The sequence below is a fragment of the Chionomys nivalis genome, chromosome 8 (genome assembly GCF_950005125.1).
Source record: "Chionomys nivalis chromosome 8, mChiNiv1.1, whole genome shotgun sequence".
Lineage (NCBI taxonomy): Eukaryota > Metazoa > Chordata > Mammalia > Rodentia > Cricetidae > Chionomys > Chionomys nivalis.
Window position 1 is genome coordinate 46,458,974 of NC_080093.1, and position 15,763 is coordinate 46,474,736.

Sequence of the window (15,763 nt, forward strand, 5' to 3'; positions counted from 1 at the left end):
CTGTTTCATACGCATCCCTGCCTGCCCTCCCTCTATTGCTTGAGGTTGAGCCTGGAGTCTGGTCACGAGGTGGAGACTCCTAAGGCGAGAGGTAGCTGCCCAGACGTGGCTGGGCAGGCTCTTAGGTGGATGGATCTACTCCTGCAGGTGTTCCACAGGGTGACCTTGGGCTTTCGGGGCCAGGAAAGTGGGAGCAGAGGGGCAGCTTTGTCTTCCTTGTCCTGTGAGCCTTTCCAGGCAGTAAGAGTTTGAAGGCACACGGCACCCGGTCCCCCTACTCCCTCAGTAAGGTCTCCCTCATTTCCACGAAAACAACACAACTTCTGGGCTCCTGACGCCTCCTCTGGCTGCCCCTCCCTCCGCCAGCTGTGTGGTGTTTGGACAACTGGATGGAATGTTCTGCCGCCAGAATTCTCCCTAGGTCCCCAAGCTCAGATTTCACCAGGGAGGGAAAGGAGGATGCTGGCTCCAAGAAGAGGGGAGAGATTGGGGAGTTCAAACGCAGGCCTGCACACCCCAGTCCCTGTGCCCTCAGGCCTGACAGAGGTGACTGCCTGCTGTTCCTGTTCCACTGGGGCTCTAAAGTCTGGCCAGGATCCTAGGGAAAGGCTGCATGGCCAGTGGAGGCAGCTGTATGGTGTCAAGGACTTGGTAGGGCCAATGATGAAGTCAGACCCTGGTGACAGTCTGGGCTGGGTGAGGAACAGCTCTTGGAGAATTCTAAGAATGTGAAAATCACGCTAGCATAGATCTCTCCCTCCCACAGCCTCTTCGTTTTATAGATAGAACATCTGGGGTCCCAGGGGCAGGTGTGTTCGCCTCCATGGACACAGCATATTTAGTTAGACCTAAAGCTGAACGGGGTTTCTTGATGCTGAACTTGTACTTCTCATTGTCCAGGGAATCCTCACCCTCAGCCCTAGAGACACCCATCAATCATCTATCTCTACTCTTTCTCCAAAGACACGGGAGAAACAGCGTCCAGTATATGGTAATCTTTGTTCACAAAATAATAGAAACTGAATGCCAGGGTGGCCTCTGAGAGTGTGCCATCAGCTGCTTTGTGGACCAAGGGAGGGACTCCGAGAGCCAGGACACCTCCGCTCATCTCTCTGTGGTCCAGGCTTTGTTCCCCTCCCTAGCACTGCTCCCCCCTCCCCCAGGACCTTATGAGTAAATCCTTTTCTCTGACTTTGAAAACACACAAGCTCTAGACCCAACCATACCAGTTCCAGTCTGAGATTCATTTTACCCACCTTAAAGTGGGGTAGGGTTATCCTTCATTTAATTTCTTTGTATTGAGGTTGCTGGTCGTTGAGCGTATTGGGTGCTGGCGGATCTCTTTGGAGATTTAAGATGGAGTCGGGGAAACCACTGGAGCTCAGACAGAGGGAAGGAAGGAGGGGATTACTTAACCCAAATAGGTGTGTAAAGCACATCCAGGTGCCCCAGGGGCCTGAGCTGGTTCCCAGAGATGAAATCTGCTGGGGGTGGGGGGCTCAATAACTTGGTGGAGGAGTTTGAGAGCCATTCAGACCTCTAGGGAAAGACACAACTATAAAGAGGTGTGATTGGAGTGGAAGGCTCCAGATAAAGGTATGTGGGGTGTGGCACCAACCTGCCAAAGTAGGACATTATGCCCATCTAATATGGTCCTCATTGCTTTTGGTCCCAATTTAAAAGGTAGGAAAACTGGGGTCTGGTGGCATAGTTCCATCATACAGCACCTGCCTAGCATGCATAAGACCCCCAAGTTTCATCTTTAGCAGCGGGAGGGGGCTGGGATGAAAACACCGGGAAGGCTAAAGGCAATGGCCAATCGCAAACAAGAAGAGACACTTGGGCCTGACTTCAAAGCTCACTTCCTCGTCTCTCCACTGTTCACCTCTCCAGAAAGACGATGGGTTTGTTTGTTTTTGAGACAGGTCTTAAGTAGCCCAGGCTAGCCTCCAACTAGCTAGGTACCTGAGGATGACCTTGAACTCCTGTAATGCAGGGGTTACAATATTTGACATTAAACCCAGTTTGCGTGTGCTGAGGATTTAAATTAGGGCTTCATTAATGCTGAGCAAGCCCTCTACCAACTGACCTACATCCCCGGGCCTGTCTCTGTTGCTTTGTTCTCACATTTATTTAGTTTGGGCAGGACATGCATATGCCACAGCACACACGTCAGAGAGCTGCGTTAGACAGTCTGTGCGCTCCTTCCACCTGTGAGTCCCAGGAACCAAACTCAGGTTGTCAGGCTGATCAGCAAACCCGTGTAATCCACTGAGCCATCTCATCAGCCCAAGTTTCTTGTTTTCTGGATAGGGTCTTTTTTTTTTTTAATTTATTAGATTTTTTAAAAAATACCAATCCAAGTTCCCACTCCCTCTCCTCCTCCCATTCCCTCTACACGCCCTCCCACCCCACCCCCATCTAATCCTCAGAGAGGGTAAGGAGCAGTGCCTTGTGGAAAATCCAAGACCCTCCCTACTATGTCTAGGCTGAGCAAGGTATACACTGGATAGGGTCTTACTATGAAATCTCAAGCTCATGGCTACACTCCTGTCTCGAGCTCCTGAGGGCCAAAGTGAGGCTTTTTATAACTAATAGAGTCCGAGAAATATGCAGGATTTAAAGATCTACTTAGAAATGGGGCATTCTGTGCTTAGGGACCAGCAAGTTTGGGAGTGGCAAAAGACACACATCCAGAGAGAGAGGCAAACCCTTCATCCTGCCAGAAGCTGGGGCTCAATAGGGGTGGGAAGCCTCCCGAAAAGGCTGGGGAGGGAGTGTCAGGCTTGGAGCCTCAGAGGCCAGGCCAAAGAATTTGTAATTTGTTCTAAATGCTCTTAGGAGCACTGTTTACATTTTGTTTTAGTCATTCACTCACTCACTCACTCACTCACTCACTCACTCATTCATTCATTCATTCATTCATTCAATTAGCAAGAGAGTGGAATGATTCAGGCCCTGCTGGCAGCAGAAAATAGAAGTGACCATTTACTCATCAAATTTCCCGCGTGAAAGACTTTGTCAACTTGGGAGTACTGGACAGGATAGACAAAAGAGAATCAGTTGATCTGTTCATATCAACACTGAAAAGTTTTCCAAGACCTCTCTCTCATGACAAAAGTAACCACCAGTAATAGGCAGATGAGCAGGGAGAACACGCTCAGGCAAAGGTGCCACATCTGTAACATGTCAAGAACTCACAAAAATCAGTGGGAGAAACACTGGGAGCCCAGCAGACGCTCGCTCATTAAGTCATTTAATTTGACCTTAAGTCGGAGGATGGTATGTTAGCGATCAAGAGAGCATCTCTCCATTCATGAAGTACAACTTGGGAGACGGTGGTGTGTAGGGGGATGAGATTTAAACAGTTGACTGGAGCACGGGGTGGAAGATACTCAGATAAGGGGCGTATACGCTAGTCTGGAGGGTCACCCAGCATGGAGCATGGGGTGGAAGATACTCAGATAAGGGGCGCATATGCTAGTCTAGAGGGTCACCCAGCATGGAGCACTGGGTGGAAGATACTCAGATAAGGGGCGCATATGCTAGTCTGGAGGGTCACCCAGCATGGAGCACGGGGTGGAAGATACTCAGATAAGGGGCGCATATGCTAGTCTGGAGGGTCACCCAGTATGGAGCACGGTGTGGAAGATACTCAGATAAGGGGCGTATACGCTAGTCTGGAGTGTCACCCAGCAACTCCTAACCTGGACCTAGAGTTCAGGGGAAAAAATCGTCAAGGGAGAAGTTTGGGAGAAGAAAGGGAATTATTGGAAGATATGGGCTAATGTGAGAATTAGGGACCAGATCATGGGAGTGGTGGGGGTTGTATCCTGAGTTTAGACTTTGCACATAGGGAAAGTCATTGGGAGATTTAGGAAGATGTGTGATGTGACTGGATTTCCACGTCTAAAACATGGCTCAAAGGGTCAAGAATGATGGTGTAAGCCTGTAATCCATGCACTTGGGAGGTAGAGGCAGATAGATAGTCTTCAAAGTCAGCTTTGGCTACATAAGTCTAAGGTCGGTCTGGGCTTCCTGAGATCCTGTCTCAAAACAAGAAGGCTCCTAGAGATGCATGTGAGAACACTGGGCATTTCTGCACCTCATGACGTGCTGGCCTTGAAGCAATGAGGGGCCCTTCTGCTACTGAAAACAAATACCCTTCCAGGCTCTAAAGCTACAGTGTCTCTGTGAGTTCGAGACCAGCCTGGTCTACAAGAGCTAGTTCCAGGACAGGCTCCAAAACCACAGAGAAACCCTGTCTCGAAAAACCAAAAAAAAAAAAAAAAAAGAATACCCTAAGCCAGGAGTGGTAGAGCTCATCTGGGATCCCAGCTACTTGAGACAGGAGGATGATTTAAGCCCAAAGTTGGAAAGTTGGAGACCAGCTTGTGTAATTCTTGTGACTCTGAGCAAACAAATAAATCCTAGAGAGACGCCAGGATTCTCTGAGGCCTTGTCTGCCAAGATCTCCAGAAGCCACCTCCTGCCTTACAAAGGGAAGTAAGGATGGGGACAGGGAGCAGGACCAGTAGGGAGGGTGGGAGCTGGATGTGGAGCAACTACTGTACCCAGAGTCCTCGAGGAGGGCCACAGTATTCCATGTTGGTGACATCCTTTGACAGAACTGTATATGAAACTTTGGAAGAAAGCATCTGAGTGTATTTGTGCAGAATTCCTATTCATCAACAATGAGCAAGAATCTGTCAACCCAAGATCACCAGCACATAAAGATGCCAAGCCACGATAAGTGAGGACCAGTAGAAGCAACTCACAGACAGATGTGGGTGCCTTAGGGCTCCAATATTAGATTCCTTTATGCAGAGCAGAAAGTGATAAATGAATTTCAGGTTAATAAGCAACATGAGATCATTAAGGAGAACAGAAAAAGAATTTAAATGGCCAAATGAATACTTTATGTTTTCAAAATAAGGGGTTACATAACAAATTAGACACAGCAAGAGAGAGACTTGAGTCTCTGGAGGCTATATACAAAGGTGAGGGCTGGGAGGCTTGCTGAGAACCTTTGCCTTCTGGACATAACATAGCCATGCACGCACGAACTTGTGATTACCTGCACAAGAGTGGGCCCTTGCACATTTCACCTCAGAAGACAGAGTCCTTATGATGTCCCACCCATCCCTAATGGGCTACTGGCAGTTGAGGTTTTGGGGGAGAAGGGGATAAGTTTCTTTAGTAGTGTAGCCACTGACATGTTGCCCATAGTCCAGTGAATAATATCCACCGGTGCTCATGCATGCAGCCCTAACTAAACATAGTAGGTCACACACAAAGACATGGAAGTTGCAGGCCAACTTTCTAGAAAGGAGAAGTGGTGTAGGAGGGTCTTCTGTCTATGTGTTACTTTCATTGGTTAAATAAAGAAGCTACCTTGGCCTTTTGATAGGCCAGCCCTTAGGTGGGTGAAGTAGACAGAGCAGAATTCTGGGAGGAAGAAGGCAGTGTGGCAGATGCCATGGCTCTCCTCTCCAAGATAGATGCTGGTTAGACTCATGTCGGTAAGCCACAGTCAAGTGGCGATATACACTAAAAAAAATGGGTTAATTAAGATGTGAGAGTTAGCCAATATGAGACTAGAAATAATGGGCCAGGCAGCAATTTAATTAATACAGATCTTTGTGTGATTATTTCAGGCATAAGCTAGCTGGGTGGCCAGGATGACAAGCAGCCTGCCAGCCCAGGTGTAAGCCAGTTAGACGTCATGGGACACGGACCCGCTGCTCCATCTATAACAGAGAAGGAGAGGCATGAGAGAGAAGGAGGTGGAAATGGCTGAAATACATTATATGCATGTAGGAAACTGTCAAGGAATAAAAAAAATTCAAAATGGAAGTTAAATTCATCAGAAAGTTCTAAATTAATAGATGCCTAATACAATATTTAAAGCAAACACTCTTAAGAGCTACAAGGAGCAATTAGATAAATCTGCCATCAGGGGATGAGTCTCAACAGACTAATGGACAGAGATAGGAAGCAGAATGCCAGGGCTTGGCAGCAGCAGAGACTTCTGCATCTGCAGTAATGGCCTGAGCATGGAGCACTGGGTTCCAAGAAAACTGAGAAGCAATTGGATCACTGAGTCTGTTCCCTGCAAGTCGCTGGGAAGCTGCCCTTTCTGATTCCTGCATAAGACTGGAAACTACTCTCTAGAGATAGTAAAACAAAGTATCTTGATGGACCTGAGGGGCTTTAGCAATTGCAGGTATATTGAACACTGAGATCCAAACACACACACACACACACACGCGCACACACACACACACACACACCTTCTCTTACTTGACTGTTAGACTTTTACCCTCCAGACTCCCTGGTTTGGGACTCTGGCCAACCTGAAAAAGAGGCCTAAGACTAGTATAATCATCTGACTAAGAACAGCGTATGGAAGATGGCCATATGGCACACGCCTTTAATCCCAGCACTTGGGAGACAGAGGCAGGCAGATCTCTGCGTTAAAGGCCAGCCTGGTCTGCAGAGCTAGCTCCATGACAGCCAGGTCTACACAAAGAAGCCCTGTCTCAAAAAAAGAGAAACAAAAACAAAAACATTAAAAATAAAACCAAAACAGCCAACCAGAAAAGCAGTGCATGGTCAGCTTGACTATCACACTTAGGAGCATCTCGTCAATGTTTTTTTAGTATTGAGATGAGGTCTCAGGTGGCCCAACTCAAATTCACTACAGAGCCAAGGGCTGCTGTTTTAAGGTTTTTGTTTTAGCCAGGCAGACCACCTGCCTTTAATCCCAGCACTCAGAAGGTAGAGAGAGGCGGATCTCTTCTCTGTGAGTTCGAGACCAGCCTGGTCTACAAGAGCTAGTTCCAGGACAAACTCTAAAACTACAGTGAAACCCTGTCTCAAAAAAAAAGTTTTTGTTTTGGGAGGCTGTGTGAAGTTTTGAGTTATCTACACATGTGCTGTAGTTTGGATCTGACTCCATCTTAGTAACAGAAATGTTTTAGTTTTATCTATTTATTTTGAGACAGGTTCTCATGTAACTCAAGGTGACTTTGAACTCAAAAACAGCTAAAGATTAAATTTGAACCAGAGGTGGTAGTGCATGTCTTTAATCCTAGCACTCAGGAGGCTGAGGCAGGTGGATCTCATGGAGAGACCTCGTTTCAAAAATAAGTAAAGCCAGATAAAGACAGTAAAGGTGATTTCCGGGACAACTACTAAGAGAACTCAGAGATGAGAGAGAGAGAGAGAGAGAGAGAGAGAGAGAGAGAGAGAGAGAGAGAGAGAGAGAGAGAGAGAGAGAGAGAGACTAAACATGGCAAACTGGGATCTATCAGGGAAGGGGCCAGGCATGGTGCTGCAGATCTAGAATCATAACATTTGGAAGGCAGGCCAGTGCTTGCAAGTTCAAAACCTGGGCTATCCATCAAGTCCCAGGCCAGCCTGGTCTATTCTATTCTATTCTATTCTATTCTATTCTATTCTATTCTATTCTATTCTATTCTATTCTATTCTATTCTATTCTATTCTATTCTATTCTAACTACCAATCTCTACTTCCAACAAGGGCTGGAGATGGAGCTCAGGGCTCAGTGACAGAATGCCTACCTGGCATGTGCAAAGCTCTGGATTAACAACGCAAGCGTATGCACACACACACACACGATCACTCATACATCACACACACACATAAATAAAAGCCGAATCTGTTATAACTAGTAGATAAATTCAATGAAGTTGCAAGATATAGAGCAAACATAAAAATCAGTTGTTAAAAATCAGTTGTTGCACGCCTTTGAATCCAACACTCAGGAGGCAGAGGCAGATGGAGCTGAGTTTAAGGCCAGCCTGAATTAATTCCAGGACAGCTAAGTCTACACAAAGAAACCAAAAGAAAAAAATCAGTTGTTTGGAGTGGTGGGTTGCATAAGGTAAGAAGATCACAAGTTCAAAGCCAGCCTGACTGTTGCAGGTATTCCTTTACACTATGTGAAGATGTATCACTGTGATTGGTTTAATAACAATCTGAATGGCCAGTAGGTAGACAGGAAGAGGTTAGGCGGGACTTCTGGGGGCAAGAGGACTCAGGGAAGAAGTAAAGCAGGCGACCAAAGAGATGTGGAGAAATCAGAATGAGCAATACAGAGAGAAGAGGTAATGAGCCATGTGACAGAAAGTAAATTAAAATAAATGGATTAATTGAAGTTATAAGAACTAGTGGGACAAACCTAAGCTAAGGCCGAGCTTTCATAATTAATAAGAAGTCTCCATGTCATTATTTGGGAGCTGGTGGTACAGAGAAAGACTTGCTCCACCTGACTTACATACTTTGTCTCATGATACTAAGATTTTTGAATATAACAGTGGTAGACAGCTTGTCTAGCATCCACAAGACCCAGAACACACACACACACACACAAACAAAAACACAACCATGCCACTGACAAACAAAGACAGCTTCAGAGCAGTTACATTTCGGTCTGCTAGCAAGACTCCACAAGTGAAGTCAACAAAACAATTCTGGCTGCAGTACTATAAAAAAAATAGAAAGAAGCTGGGCGGTGGTGGCGCACGCCTTTAATCCCAGCACTCGGGAGGCAGAGGCAGGCGGATCTCTGTGAGTTCGAGACCAGCCTGGTCTATAAGAGCTAGTTCCAGGACAGGCTCCAAAACCACAGAGAAACCCTCTCTCTAAAAATAAAAAAAAAAAAAAAAAAAAATAGAAAGAGAATATTTTTAACCAAGAGAATATATAAGACTTACACACTGGGGGGGGGGGGGCTGGAGAGATGACTTAGATGTTAAGAAGCACTGGCTGCTCTTCCAGAGGTCCTGAGTTCAATTCCCAGCAACCACATGATGGCTCACAACCATCTATGAGATCTGGTGCCCTCTTCTGGTGGGCAGGCATACATGCAGACAGAACATTGCATAAATAATAAATAAATATATAAAATTAAAAAATGCTGCTTTAAAAAAAAAAGACTGTACTGGGCTTGGTGGTACAGGCCGTTAAGGCCAGCACTTGGGAAACAAAGGCAGGCAGATTTCTGTGGGTTTGAGGATAGTTTGGTTGAACTAGTTCCAGGACAGTCAGGGCTATATAGAAACACTCTGTCTCAAAAAAGAAAAGAAAAAACCAAAAAACATATACACTGAAAACTTCAAACTATTGTTGAATGCAAGAAACCTAAGTAAATGAACAGATAGCCATGTTCACAGACAGGAAGACTAATATGCTATACACAACAGAGTGAGTTACAGAATCAAAGTCATCCTTCCACGAGTCCAACTGTCGTTCTTCAGAAATGGCAGGAGATCCTAAAATTCACAGGAATTTCAAGGCACCTTGCAGCAGTTCATTGAAATTGTCAACTTGACACAATCTAGTATAACTTCAAGAGTCTCTAAGAGGGATTGCCGTGGTCAGGCTGCCTGTGGGCATGCCTGGGATCTCTCCTCTCTCTCTCTCTCTCTCTCTCTCTTTCTCTCTCTCTCTCTCTCTCTCTCTCTCTCTCTCTCTCTCTCTCTCTCTCTCGTTTTTTGAGACAGGGTTTCTCTGTGTATCTCTGGCTGTCCTGGAACTCACTATGTGGACCAGGCTAGCCTCGAACTCACAGAGAACCACTTGCCTTTGCCTCCCCGAATGCTGGGACTAAGGCGTGTGCCACCACTGCCCAGCTTGGGGATTCTCTTGATTACAATAATTGGTTGATGTGGAAGACCCTGGCTGAAGGTAGGGGACGCCATTCCCTGGGTTTGGGTCTTGGACTGCGTAGGGCAGAGGAAGAGAGCTGAGGCGTTAGCAAAGGACAACTGACGACCATTTCTTTCTCAGCTCCTGACTGTGTACATGACTGGCTGCTTCAAGTTCCGACTGCTGACTTCCCCAGAATGATGGGCTGTGACTTGGAATCATAAACCAAACAAGCCCCTCCTCCCTGAAAGGGCTTCTGTCAGGGGTGTCACCACAAACAGAAATGAACCCGAACCTATCCTAAGTGACCAAAGTAGGAGAACCCACACTTTTTTTTTTTAACATTTGCTTACTTGAAGCACCGTGTGTGTGTGTGTGTGTGTGTGTGTGTGTGTGTGTGTGTGGTTAGGGGAGCAGGGAAAGTTGATGCACATGTTCTAGGGAGCAAGTGTGGAAATCGAGGATAACTGTGGGAGTGAGTTCTCTCCTTCCATTTGTGGGTTCTGAGGACTGAGGACTGTACTTCGGGCATCTTACCTACTGAACCTAACTTACAATTTTGACTTCAAAACAGCATGCCTACCCACCGCCTGTCACCATCAAACCAGGCTTGGTGGTGCACTCTGTTAAGTCTCAAACCCTGGGACAAATGGTTGAGATGCCTATATATGATGATAGAAACTTAAGATTATAGAAGTTCTAATGGCTAGTCTTATGTCAACTTGACATACAAACTATAGACTTATTTGAAAGGAAGGAACCACATTTGAGAAAATGCTTCCATAAGATCCAGCTGTACGGCATTTACTTAACTAGGGATCGATAGGGGAGGACCCAGTGCATTGTGGGTGGTGTCATTCCTGGGACGGTGGTCGTGGGTTCTATAAGACAGCATTGCTAACTGATCAACATCAAGTTTCTAGAAAATTTAGGTAACAACATGTTTGATAAATATTTGATAAGTATTTAGTAAATAATATTCATAACTTCCTAAGGTCTGCTCATTGTAAAAATATTTATCTAGCTTCATTGTCTTTGCTTCCTTTGTTAAATTTTCTCTATTTGGATCAAAGAAACCGTGATATTCTGTAATGGTAAAAGTTTATCTTCAATTAAATCTTCAACTCAAACTTTTAAAGTTCAAACTTAACAGGGGTAAAGCTATAAAATACTAATCTTATAAAAATTACTAACTTGTAAACTGTTATGTAATTCATTTAATGACAAGCTTTCTTTAGCCTCCTGTAAGTGTTTTCAAGGTTGAGCCTAAAATCAGATATATGTAATAGATAATGGTCTTCAAAACGTTTCAGAGATCAGTTGATTGCAACATTTAAGGTGTTTAATGAAGGGATGGGGAGGGGGGAACCAGGTGCAGCAGCCAGGAGACCCAAAGGTACTAAAGGAGTGAGTGGGTAACCGATACAATACCATACCATACCATACCATACCATACCATACCATACCATACCATACCATACCATACGCTTGTATTACATAGGGAAGAGCAGCCCAGCCCTCTGGACTGGAGAGTTCAGGTAGAGAAGGGGTATGCAAGCCCTGATAGCTAGGGTGATCCTGGTGGCCAGGTTCATTTTAATGTGTTAAATAGGCATCTTAGCCATTTGTCCCAGGGTCTGAGACTTAACACACACCTGTCATTCTAGCACTCGGGAGACAGAGACAGGTTATCCCTGTGACAGGTCGACAAGCTAGACTAGCCAGAATTGGTGAGTTCTGGCTTCAGCAAGAGATCCTGCCTGAGTAAATGAAGTAGTGAGCCATTGAGGAAGGCACTGACATCAAGCTTGGGCCTCAATACGCATGCACACATGTACATCACACATACATGCACATGCAAAGGATAAAGAAAACCAAACCAAAACCAGACAAACAACAAGCGTAGTATTGGCCTCAGGACAGACACAGAGATCAATGGCATTGAGTAGGACTCCAGAAATAGATACGTCTGTCACGGACTGATCTCTAACAACGGTGCCAAAACCACTGAATGAGGGAAACAAAGCTTTTCAACAAAGAGTGCTTAGCCACCTGGGTATCCATATGCAGCATAAGCCCTTGAGCCTTTGCCTCACACCATCTGTACAAATGAACTGACAATATGTCAAATCCTAAATGTAGGAGCTAAAACTATGAAATTCTCAGAAGAAAACAGGGAGTAAGCAAATATTCATGACCTTAGATTTGGCAAGATCAAAATTTATGAAAATTGAAAAGTTTTACGTGTCAAAGAACATTCTCAATTAAGCATAAAGAGTTCTGGGGTGTAGCTCACTTGGTGGAATGTTTATCAATGCAAGAGACCCTGGCTTCAATCCTCAGCACCACATAAATTGGGCCTGCAACCTCAACACTTGGGAAATGGAGGTAGGAAAATTAGGAGTTCAAAGTCATCTTCAGATACTAATCAAGTTCAAGGGTGGTCTAAAAAAAAACCAAAGAATCCGGTGCTTTGCCAGGTGGTGGTGATGGTAGTGGTGGTGGTGGTGGTGGTGGGGATGGTGGTGGTGGGGATGGTGGTAGTGGTGGTGGTGGTGGTGGTGATGGTGGTGGTGGTGGTGATGGTGGTGGTGATGATGGTGGTGGTGGTGGTGATGGTGGTGGTGGTGGTGCATACCTTTAATCCCAGCACACACCTTTAATCCCAGAGGCTGGTGGATCTCTCTGTGAGTTCAAAGCCAGACTGGTCTACAGAATGAGCTCTGGGACAGGTTCCAAAGCTACACAAAGAAATCCTGTCTCAAAAAACAAAAACAAACAAACAGACAAAAAAAGAATCCAGTTTTCTGAAATGTATACAATAATAAGCTTTCATCATCACCTGAAGCCAACCTCTCAACAACCTAGACTGTATACTGCACTGAACTCAGCTAAGAGAACTTGTTTAAAATGCAGATTCCTGGTTGGCAAGATGGCTCAGCTGGAAAGACAGCTTGCAGCCAAGACTGAGTTGGATGCCCGGGACCCACCAGGTGGAAGGAGAGAACTAATTCCCGAAAGTTGTCCTCTGACCTCTGCATGTGTGCTGTGGTACTCAAGCGTGCACACACACACACACACACACACACACACACTAACAAACATGATTCAAAAAAAGTAAATGCAGATTATGACTCAGGGGGTCTGGGATAGAGCCCGAGAGTCTTGCTCTCTAGCAAACTTCTGTATGGTATGTACGCTGAGAGGCCTCGGTGTGAGAGTCCGTGTTCTAGGAGGAGATGGACAGGTAAAGCAGCTCACTGAAACTGAGGAGCCCTTGAAGAAAAAGCTATGGCCTCTAGAACCGTCCCCCTCTCTCGGGAGCTTAGACGATGTAGTACATAGCTACATCAAGAACTCACCTGTGGGACTGCAGAGGTGACTCACCAGTTCAGAGGACCAGGCTTTTATCCCTAGTACCCACATGGTGGCTAGAACTGTCTATAGCTCAAGTCTCAAGAGATCCTATACCCTCTTCTGGCTGCCAGGAATATCGGGCGTGCATTTGTTACACAGATAAATGTGCAGGCAAAACACCCATACACACAAAGACAAAAAAATAAAAACCAGAAATGACTCGGCTCAGCATTACAGTATGTTCTCAGAATGTGGGTGCCCTGTTTTTTTTTTTAAACAATCAATCAAACAAACAAACAAATTCACCAAACAGGTGGAGATGGGGTGAAAAGATGGGGTGGGTCAAGGCCTCACCTGGCTGGTCTCCGCAGGGTGGAGTCCATGAAGCAGAGCACAGCGCAGGGATCCCAGCTCTCACCCGGGCTGTGCTGAAAACTCACCACGTGTCTCTTTTTGGGTCGGTTTTGATCTGTTCTGTACTATCTCATTGCTATTGACCGGATATGGCTTGCTGATGCTGGTCTGACATGTCTTAGCCTTTCCCTGCCTCAGGTTGAAGGGGTCAGAGGTTATGTGTCAAAGTCCCCCGGAGCTTTAGGAACCAGGTCTGCCTGATATCAGGGAAGAAGTGTTGACTGTCTTTCTTCCTGTCCCTGGAGTGGCACCATTTGTCCTCTGCTTCCCTGCCCAGCTATGTTCATCTACTTCTTTCTTCCTCTTGCCTTCTGCCCTATTTGTTCTGTGATTGGCCCAGGGGAGTAGAGCTGGCTGGAAGGCACCCCAGAGCATGGAGACAGCAGCCAGGCCCACTAGACCTACCCGAAGGCCTCCTGCCTACTGGCCCTCTCCTACCTGCCTGGCAGAGGTCAGGTCCTCTGTGATGCTCCTGTTGCCATGGTGATCCTAGATGGGAAGACTATACTGTTCTGGGTCTGGAACCTTCACCTGTCAGCCCAGCTGTGCTCTGCCTGCTCCCTGACATGGTTCTCTACCAGGGGGCTCGAGAGCATGGGCTCTGCTACCCTCAAAGTCTGCTCTGCACAGCCCTCATTCCCTTTAACGCCAACAGAGACCCTAAGAGGTGAGTCTCAGGTCCTGGATAGCCCCTGTCCAGGGCAGAGGTCATGGTTGGGGGTAGAAAGGACCCAGGATCCAAAGTCAGAAGATTTATATGTAGCACAATTAATAAAAAACCAAAGACAGATATTGGGGTTCAACCTGAAGACCAGAAAAGCAAAGCAGCCAGCCATTGGCTGTTGCCTTTACCTCAGTCCAAAATGGCAATCCTGCCTTCAGGAATCCTCAGAATGAGACTGTCTGAAACCTGTCTCCTCCTGTTTTATATTCGTCTCTAGTGCTGGGATTAAAGGCGTGCTCCACTACCACCCAGCTGCCATGGCAAACTAGTGTGGCTACTGGGATAAAGGTGTGTGCCACCACTGCCTGGTCTGTGTGACTGAGCCCACAGCTGTTTTACTCTCTGATCTTCAGGCAAGCTTTATTTATTAAAATACAAATGAACTATCACTACACTTATGGTCCCAAGTCCTAGTTTTAGATCATAGATAATGATGTGACCTCAGTCACAAGCCTTGAGCTCCGGTGTCGCCTAAGTGTATGTACTCAATGCCCCTCAGCAACGCCTCTATGGCTGGCCATGGGTTGCTCTGATGCACTTACATCTCTGCTCCCTAAGGTCCTATTCCTGTTTCAAGCCTCAACTCCAATGCTACCTCTTCTGTAAGTCTTCCTTGTCTCTCAGATGTCGCTGCTCTCATTCTCTGCTGGAGGTTTAAAAATATTTCTCTAGCCGGGCGACGGTGGCGCACGCCTTTAATCCCAGCACTCGGGAGGCAGAGGCAGGCGGATCTCTGTGAGTTCGAGACCAGCCTGGTCTACAGAGCTAGTTCCAGGACAGGCTCCAAAGCCACAGAGAAACCCTGTCTCGAAAAAAAACAAAAAACAAAACAAAACAAAAAAATATTTCTCTAGTTGTCACTCCACTGTGACTTCTTAGAGGCAGGAGTTAGAATGGATTCCATGCTGGTCTCAGAGATGTTTTGTTGGATACCGTCTTTGTGGGATGGAAAGTAAAAGAGAATGATCTGGGTTGAGTTGGATCCTCGGGGTCCTGCACCCTCAGGTATGTCTTTGGCTTTACTGCTTCCCTGAGGTCTGCTTGCTTGGCTGGAGACATTTTCGTGTCTGAAATCTGTGGGAGACCATGCCTTGTGCTGGAGTGTACCTAGAGCGGAGTGAGTCCAGGAGCAGCTTGTTTGCAGAGCGTCTCTGCAGACATGTTGGCACATCTGGGATGGGGAACAGCCCTAGGAAGTGTGGCCCGTAGGGATTGGTGGGCTAATGATGAGGAGCAGGGGGGCTTCATGGTAATGAATGATCAGGGAGACAATAGAGCCTTCCAAAGCCAGCTCGGATCTTCCCGGACAGCTGGACCAGGCTTCCCCAGCAAAAAACAAGTCAATGGTTCCCTCTAGTGGCCAATATGAAGGATGCTCCTACATCCATTAAAGTCAGGGTTTGCTGGGTTTTGTTTTGTTTTTTAAATCTGAAACAGAATATGTGATAGGAACTGGTTCAACTTTAGTTTAAATATATATTTGTTAGGCTGTGAATGTATCTCAGTGGAAGGAGAGCTTGCCTAATATGCATGAAGTCTTTCATGGGATCCTCAGTACTGCATAAAGTAGGTATGGTGATTCACTCCTGTAAT